We start from the raw sequence: 10,000 nt of genomic DNA on the forward strand, positions 1-10,000 counted from the left end.
CAAGCTATTTATTTTCTAATTTTGTATTATGTAACAAGGGCACTCTCAGTCAGTCAACATCCATGTCCACAACATCTAGATTATGGTCTGTTATTTGTATTGTCTCACCATCACTGGTGCTGCAACCTGGAGATTGTTTGCTGACAGTTGGCTACAATATATACAAAACTAGTTATTTGCAAGAGTGCTTCTTTTTGTCATAAGATCTTTTATAAATTGAATGAGCATTAATACAAGTAAAGCAAGTCATAACTGCCTGTTGCTGTTAATTTCTCAGTTGTAGAGTTTGCATATAAATATGCATTTGTAAATGTGTGTGTGTCTTTATATACATTTATATATATATATATATGTATGTATGTATGTATGTATCTCTCTCTCTCTCTATATATATATATGTAAATATATATACATATATATATGTATATGTAAATATATATATATATATATATATATATATATATATATATATATATATATATATATATATATATATATATATATATATATATATATATATATATATATATATCTATATATAGATATAGATATATATATAGAAATATAGAAAGAGAGATAAATATATAAAGGGTCTATATTACGATATTGAAAGCTCAGGTCAGAGAGCACCTGTTTGCTAAGCAATAAACAGCAAAATGTCAATTCTACGAATGGCCACTACAGCAATTTTTTTTCCTAGGGGAAAAATATTGTTTGGATATCATGTGGATTTGCCCTTTCCCCCACTGTAGTGCAATCTTGGAGTTGGTATATTTAGTTGGGGGGGTGAAGCACCCACATTGGGAGGTGTGGTGGGCAAAGCCCTCACTTTGTTAGGTTTGTAATGCTGTGTCATTTCTGCTTGGCCAAGCAGTTTTTTCCACTAGGAAAAAATTCCCTGTAGTGGCCATTCACAGAAATGACAATTCGCTGTTTACTGGTCATCGGAGAGGTGTTCGCTAACCTGAGCTTTTGATGTTGTAATATAGACCCTATATAAAGTGTGTATGTGTGTGTTTGGGGGGGGGGTCAATACACACACACACACACACACACACACACACACACACACACACACACACACACACACACACACACACATGTGATTATATAATGAATTATCATCAATGAGACTGACTGATGAAAAACATGAAAACATTTCTTAAAGGATAACCATTATCACAAATCAAAATCATCTAAATAAACTGATCACAAGTGTGAACAAAAACATTACATTTAGTATCATAAACGAGCATTAAATAATTTGCTTTCACAATGGGGTCTTCACAACTCCTGACATAGGGGCCCAGCCCCCACACCTCTGGAACGGCCCTCACACCTCTGGAACTTAAATAACTAACTCCAGACAAAGGGAAAAAAATCCTGAATTATACGAAAGTTGATCCGTAAAAGTTCAACTGTAACATAATTTGACCAACTTAAGTGTTGTATGTTTGCAAATACTTTAGGGTTAGCATCAGAGTAAGGTAAGGGGGTGGATGTAGTGTTCTTAATGTGTGTTTGTGTGTGCAAATATGTCTTGTATAGTAGCAGTGTTATTGGAAGTTTTTTTTTTTATTACAGTAAGATATGGAGTATTTCTCCCCTGGCCTCCAATGAAAATGGGCTCTGGCCCAGTTGGACTTTCCTGGTAAACAATGTTAAATAAGGAAATGTAGGTTTAAGATGGGGGGAGGGGCAGCATGATGGTTAGGTTTAATACCTATTACTAAGGAGGGCAGGGTAGATAACCATAACCCTAACGCTGCCCCTTCAGCCAACCCTAACCCTACACCTACCAGAATGAAAACCTTCCCATAACACTGCCACTATTCAGACAAATTTGAGGCTAGTATTATCAGGGATTTCTGTGTTTGATATCGGGAGAGGAAATAGTTTTCCTTTCTCAATATTTTTTAGTTTGAGATTTCTTGCATTTGATATTCTTTATGCTCGAACATTTTTTGACTGTGTTTTGAGTTCACCATTACGAATGTTCTATCATACAGTATATAATTAATCAGTATATCTTGTTTTTTAGTACCTTTATAAATTCGGGTCTATATTATATATCCGAACTTTCTAAACTTTGAATCCCATATGTTCGGAAACATATGATCGAAGTTTAAAAGTTCAAATATATAATAAAACAAACAAAATAAAACTTACCTTAATGGTACAGGCAGGGGGGCAAGCACCCCTGCACCACCCACGTGCGGGCTGCACCCCCCCACACCCCCCTACTTAAATATACCAACTCCGAGATCACACTTCAGTGCAGAAAAGGGAAATTCTCCCATTCTGCACCGAACGGCGCCATTACGTTTAACCTTTGAACACTTGAAATTTCGATCATATGGTGTCGACCATATGCCATTTGAAATTTCAGGCATTCGTGGTTCTAATAGGAACCCTATAAATTCTATACATTTGAGTCGTTCTTGGCTAATCTGTTCTGCACTGCTATCTATCTATCTATATATATATATATATATACATATATATATATATATAATATATAATATATATATAGATATATATATATATATATATATATATATATATATATACACACACACACACACACACACACACACACACACATATATACATATATATATATATATATCTTTAAGTTTGTTTGTGGTAGCATTTCACTCTGGACACTCCTTTTACTGTGCTTTTGCATTAGGAGGACTGGGATTTTTCATCTGGTGCCAGTAAGGGTTTATCTGGTATATCTGAGCTGGGAAAAACACAAAAGGGCTGTAAGTATTTTTTTGCACTTCTCTGCACTTGATTTGTACTGTTCTGATACATAGATAGCACAGACTAGATTAAGACCTGCTAAATCTAGCCTGTTATTGACACACATGAGCACTAAACCAGACATCTCATGTTAAGAAGGGCCCTCCTACACTCTTGTGGAAGAAGAATGTGGATCCACCCTTGCCTGAGCTGGGGCTTGCTGAAGGAAGGTTCATTGTGTGTTATCCTACTGGTAAATTAGCTTAAAAGTGTTTAATTTCACCTGTACTTAATCCTCATGTTTGGGCGGGTTTGTACTCAATTAACCAAAGCTGCTCTATGTTTGGCATTACTTGCCAGAGGTCTAGAGTGTATCTGCTTTAACCCAAGGCATCCAAGGCAAAAAAAAAAAAAAAAAAAAAAAAAAAACAAGAAAATAAATATATTTTGTGATTCTTCTGCACTTTTCAAACTGTATTTTATTGAACTGCTGCATCAATTCTGTTTTTTTACTGTTTTACTGTTTGCGACTGCTTCATTCTCCGGACTTGATTTGCACTGTTCTGATACCTAGATAGCACAGACTAGATTCTGATCTGCTGAATCTAGTCTGTTGTTGATACACTTGACAATAAACCAGCCATCTTACATTAAGAAGGGCTTCCCTGCACCCTTTTGGCAGAAGAATGTGGATCCAGCCTTGTCTGAGCTGAGGCTTGCTGGAAGAAGGTTTATTGTGTGCTTTCTTTTTGGTAGATTAGATTAAAAGTGTTTTATTTTCAACTGTATTTAAGCCTTGTGTTTGCACATTGCAGCACAGCCTACAACAGGGGTTAGCTGTGCCCTGTATGGATCCAAATGCCTTGAAACTCAATGTTTCCCTAGACATCTGTCAGTGGAACCTTCCCAAGCTTCCCTACTGCACTATGGTCACACTGAGCAGTGTTGCCACACCTATCATCCATAGACTTCAATAGAACAAGCACATTTATTAGTCCTAGCACAAAAACTGGTCAAACTACTTCACACCTTTACACAATAGAACATATGTTAAAAACCTGCTATAATGGACAGGCAGTTTCCCACCATTTCAGCAGCCAGCCTGATTGACATGGGCATCCTGAGGCAATGTAGTAATTGCCTCATATATACTGACAACCACTTACTCTTAAAATAAATACCCTATGTGAGAGATGCAATCACACTATGAATTTGGAATTGATTATCTCAAATAACAACAAACTCAACATCAAATAGGTTGTCAGCATACACACTTCACTTCTCACACAAAATCAGGTTATGACTAGTAAACACACATACACAGAGATACTCACTAGAAGCCTACCAAAAGATGAGAGACCTCCCAAACATAAACCATTTGCACTCACTGCTATGCAAATAGAAACCACTACACATATTAACACATACACCAATATCTCAGCAAATAAGCCCCTAAAGCAAAACACCTCATAACCTAATATCTTGGTCATAGGTGACTCCACAGTGAGACACAGATGTCCCCCTCACCAGGATGGACAAGAAGAAGGTCACCGTCAGCTGCCTGTCAGGTGCTGTCAAATCACACATGCACTCAAGGCACTCAACCACAAGTACTGTCATGAGTCTGTCATAGTTCATGTTGGGGTGAATAACTTGAGACATACCTCTCTGGACTATATGAAGATAGACATGACTGAACTCTCAGATTATGTGTCCCAGGCAGGTAAGACCCTATCCCTAAGCAGCATTCTGCCTTCACCCAGGATGATGCCACAATAAACAAAAAATGATCAACTTAAACAACTGGCTTAGTTTGTGGTGTCAGTCTAGGGGGATTCAGTATCTGTCAGCCTGGGAACACATGGTCAACAGGCCACACTACTTTGCCAGAGATGGTCTACACCTGCCTCGACTAGGGTTTTGGATACTGGCAAAGGCACTTGCCTCCTCTATAGTGCCATTTTTAACCAATATTAAAACAACAACATTTTTGATGTAACAAAATCTACTTGAGACAAACTCAAGGTTCTGCTGCTTAATGATAGGAGTCTAAACATGAAACTGTACTCCTGGAAGCACTTCTCACCTTGGAAGATGGTGATGACTGTGCTGTCACTGAAACATGGTTCAAGGCCGCTAAGAGCATTACAGCCATGCAAGGCTACAATGCCTTCCACACATTCAGACCTCAAAATGAGCATGAAAGAACCAAAGATGGAAGTGTATACATCTTCATTAAAGCCAAGTATACCGCAAGACTGTTAAACAATATGACTTTCTCAAACTACTCCATGTCCAATTAACTATAGGCAAAATACCCTATCACATCATTGCTAGCTATAGATCTCCCACCATGAACCAAGAAAAGCACACCGCCTACCTGAGCTTACTGAAGTCAATTGCCATACAGCCCAACATCTTAGTCATGGGAGATTTCAACAATCCTTCCATTGACTGTGTGACACACATGAGTACAGACATGCTTGCCCAGATGTATCTGGACTTTATCAATACAAATCCTCTGGAACAGAGAGCCTGCACCCCCACAAGGGGTTCAAATGCCCTAGACATAGTACTTACCAACATGGGGAGGGTCACTGCACTCCCCCCTGTGTGATGCCTCCCTGGTAAGGTTGGACCATGAATTAGTCTCGTTCAAAGTAACTATTGAACCTGTCACCCCCACAGGACAAAAAAAAAAAAAAACTAAAAAAATGTTTTTTCCAAAGCAAACTACAGCAATAGTATAAGAAGTTTTACATCCCCCACAAACACAGACAAAAATGACTTATATGCAGAGGTGTACACAAATGTACTGTATAAACTCTTAAGACAGTTGCATAGACTCAGCTCTACCTGACCGGATTAAAACCAGGTCATCCTTAAAAATGGTGGACCTGAAGTATAAACAGGTTATATAACAAAAGGAAGAAAATGACGTCTAAGAACAAGAGGGAACTGACTCAGCAGAGGAAGAATTCCCCCCACAGCTTGAACAAGCAAATCAGAAATCTTGTTAAATCATCTAAAGCTAATTACAAAGCTAAAATAGCATCCATACTTAAGGATAATTCTTTAGCTATGTCTGAAATCTAAAAGGGAATGTCGAGCTATGTGCCAAACTGGTAGTCGATGGTACCACTCATACTATATCAGAGGAAATTGTCAACCTGCTAGCTAACAGATTTGGTGCAAGCTTCACTCCTCTGTCCCCACCAGCCATACCCCAAAGCATACCTGAGACCTGTCCTCTGTCTAGTATCTCCAAACTGGAGAACAGCAACAGTAATCCCCTTGCACAAAATGGGGCCATTAACCGACCCTGGTAACTATTGTCCCATAAGTCTAACTAGCCTCATCTGCAAGGGCATGGAAAGAATCATCACGGACCTTAGCAACAAAGACACAGGTGACCTTCAAACTCTAGACCCAACCCATTTTGGCTTTATTAAGTGTAGATTGTGCTTATTAAACCTAGTAGACTTCTTGAGAAAGTCACCAAAGCCCTGGATGAAGATAAGACAGTGCATACTGCCTATCGTGACCTAGCCAAGGTTTAGACACAAGCCCCCACTCAGGTATCATTGAAAAACTCTCCCAGCTGGCAGTTAACCCTTACATCAATAGATAGGTAGCCAGTTTGCTCATCGACAGAACACATAATGTCAAAGTTGGTGACTCTACCTCTACCAGCAGACCTGTTACCAGTGGTGAATCACAGGGATCTGTGCTGTGCCCTTTACTGTTTGGAATCTATTTCTTGGAAGTCCAAGCTAAAGTAGACAGCCTTTGGCTTATCAAGTTCACTGATGATTGCATATTGGGTGCAATCATTGAGTCTCACAATGACGTTAATATATTACAGGAGGAGCTAACACAGACAAATGACTGGTGCCAAAGCCACTGTCTAAAACTAAACACAAAAAAGTGCATTATTGTCACCTTTGGCAAAGCTGAATTCTCAGCTAATTACAATATTGACAGCAACCCCTACATTCAAACCCACTGGTGTGAGATCTGGGAACATAGTTAGGTAACAGTCTGAACTCTGACCACCAAGTAAGGGCTTCACATCCAGGTCTAAGAATGTTATAACTCCAGTGTACTCGACCCTCATCAGACCATTAATAGAGTACAATGCTCCCTTCTGCATGTACCTCACCAGACACCTGCAGCAGCTGGAGAGACCACAGAGGTTTCTCACCAAGAAAATACAGGGCCTCCAAACCATGGCTTACATGGATAGACTGAAAGCCTTCTCATTGTATTCTTTATCATATAGGCTGCTGAAAGGTGACTTGTTCCTGACCTACAGGGCTGTCTCTGACCCTGCCCTGATAGATATGCTTGTGATGCACCAACACTGGCCCAGTAATTAAGGAGCCTTAATCCTTACCACTGGCAACAGTTGGAAGCATACACACTGAGGATGACAAGTACACACACAGTAAAATGCAATTTCACTTAAGAGCACACAGAGATCACAGTCAGTCTGGGGCTGGTTTCTCCCTCTTTCTCCAGATCCCAAATATGACTCTCCACTAACAGACCTATAGAGTTGAGATCTCACTTGAGTGGCCAAGTTAAGACCTTCAGCACCCTTTCTGTCCAACCAGTGCTTCGTGTCCCTGCCCAAGTAACTGACACACACAGTCTTTGAGATTGGATTTGTACACACACACACACACACACACACACACACACACACACACACACACACACACACACACACACACCTGTGAAAGGCTGGCACAGGTTTACTAGCTATGTCCCCTTCTGCCCAGACAGTAAGGTAGTTTTCACTGCCACCAGCCAGCTCTTTATCAGCTACTTTAAGGCCCTTAGCAAAGGGTCTCAAATCTTGCTGTGTAATGTTACTATTAATCTAAATGGTAGTTTGACCAAGAGCAAGGCTATTAGGAGTGGCCTACAGTGTTGCCAAATAGATATGCAAGTAGTCTAAGAGATTAAATATGTCTCAACATACCAGCCACAACTGCAAGGGTTAAATATATTTAATAATAAATAATAAAAGAACAAGACAATACTCAGTAAGTAATCAGTTACATCATAGTTCAAAATCACAGGAAATATTTAAAACAACATTGTAGGACAGTCCCAAATAAAGAAAGAAAACATCTAAGCTATACTTTACTATATTCCTGTCTGAATCTAAAAGAGTTACTATGCCCTAAAAACGTACTTACAGAACAAGCAGTCAGAAATGGTGAGTGGATTTTTCCAGGTCAAAGACAAAATAAAAAATGCCCTCTCTCTCTCTCTCTCTCTCTCTTTCATAGAGTTCTTAAATTAATATCAAATATTACAGCTGGGTTAGCTTGGATTACATCACTTTGTGTCACCTGACTTTAGTTCCCAAGCTAGCCCTCCATTGTCAGAAACTACCAACATTTAGCATCTCCCTGTGAAAAATACATAGCCTTCAGATGTTTGCAGATCCTGGAAGTCATAAAACAATAAAACACTTTCAAAACAATGCAGAAGGCATCCTAGTTCTAGACATCCTGTCTCCTTGCTGCCTTGAAACTAACGTTTATAGCACAATAATAAAACAATTTAATTTCAACTATTTTCTTGAAGTTTTGCAAGTTAACCCTCCGTGCTCTAGTTCCCACTGTTAAAACACATACATTTACACAAGCTCAATAGTTTATATACATTTCTGATTTCTTCCAGCAGGGCACACTGTGGGCACATTCTTAAACTTAGTACTTTACACACAATATTGTACCAGCATCCCAATACACACATAGCATACAGCTCCAATATAGTGGCAACACAACCAAGTGCATCATGATGGTATTCACAAATTACATATAACTATTTACAAAATTCCAGGTAGCTGGGCTGGCAGTGTCTCCTTTTGTTACATTTCTATATAAATCATATTAATATTCACAAATGAAATATAATTATTTATAACATTCCAGATGGCTGTGACATTGCTGCACAACTGCAAGTCAAATGGCATGAGTCATTCACTTTAGGGATCTTAACCTAGCCTGTGACATTAAGAGAATATGGTGGAGAGACAGACCTATCTCCCAGAGATTGTCGCTACTCTGGAATAAACTTCCAATTCACATGAAGCAGAGCTCCTCACTGGCCCTATTCAAGAGCAACCTGGACAAACTGATGGGAGAATACAAATTCACCCCAGGGGTAGCACCCCTGTCCTTCATGGACAAAGATAGTGGATATTTATCATAGTCTTGCTCTGCAAATTATGTCCATCTAACCAAGGATAATTTAGACAACTTGGGATTAACATGGCTAAGCTTTTAAGGGCTCTAGGGCCACTAGCTTAGCAACCTCCTATGAACCTATGAACCTAGAACCACACACACACACACACACACACACACACACACACACACATATATATATATATATATATATATATATATATATATATATATATACACACATATATAGAACTACTCAGTGTTTAGTCAGCATGACAACTGAGTGCAGTTTCAGTTGCTAATGGTTGACTGCTTATATGGTCCAGTGCATTGTGGTCAAGTATAGTGCAATTTGTACTATATTGCACTGCAGTTGTTGTTGCTGTGGAGTCATGGAGTTGTGTGTATGTGTAGGTTGTGGGATGAAGAGCTCACATTGGGAGGGTGGGGTGGAGGTGGATTGACCCCCACAGACATGCTCTTAGTTTAGGCATGCACAATGCTGGATGTGTTCTGTTTTTGTTTGTTCATTATTATGGGTCCCAATCGCATAAGTAATTTTGTTGGTAAGTAATTGGGTTATAAAATGCAACAGCATGTGGTTTTGTCTGGATTGCAAGACAAGGAAGAAAATGCCATTAAAATAAATAGTGTTTCATTTGTTTAGGTGTGTGACTATATGTGTAGTCACTCCAATTGTGATAATGGTGCAATAGATCTCTATAGTGCTGGTCAATATATACTTATACAAACATATACATATATAGTTGTAGTTATAAATATTTAGGGTTATATTTAATTTATGAAATGCATAGATGGTCAAATGGCAAATATGCTCACAGAAGTGGACAGATATGCCTGTTATCGAATGAAGGAAGTGTGATGCAGGCTGTTAAGGTAAACATATGTGTGGGTTTTGGTTGTTAAAGCCCAAATTTTTGGATATAGCAAAAGCATCGGCATTACAGATGGAAGTTTGTCTGTGAGTGTTTGTGTGTTAAGGTTAGAGTGTGGATTAGGTAAGTGGGTGGATTTTGTGTTGGTGG

This window comes from Protopterus annectens, chromosome 2.part0 (assembly GCF_019279795.1).
Source record: "Protopterus annectens isolate FY-2018-M chromosome 2.part0, PAN1.0, whole genome shotgun sequence".
Lineage (NCBI taxonomy): Eukaryota > Metazoa > Chordata > Ceratodontiformes > Protopteridae > Protopterus > Protopterus annectens.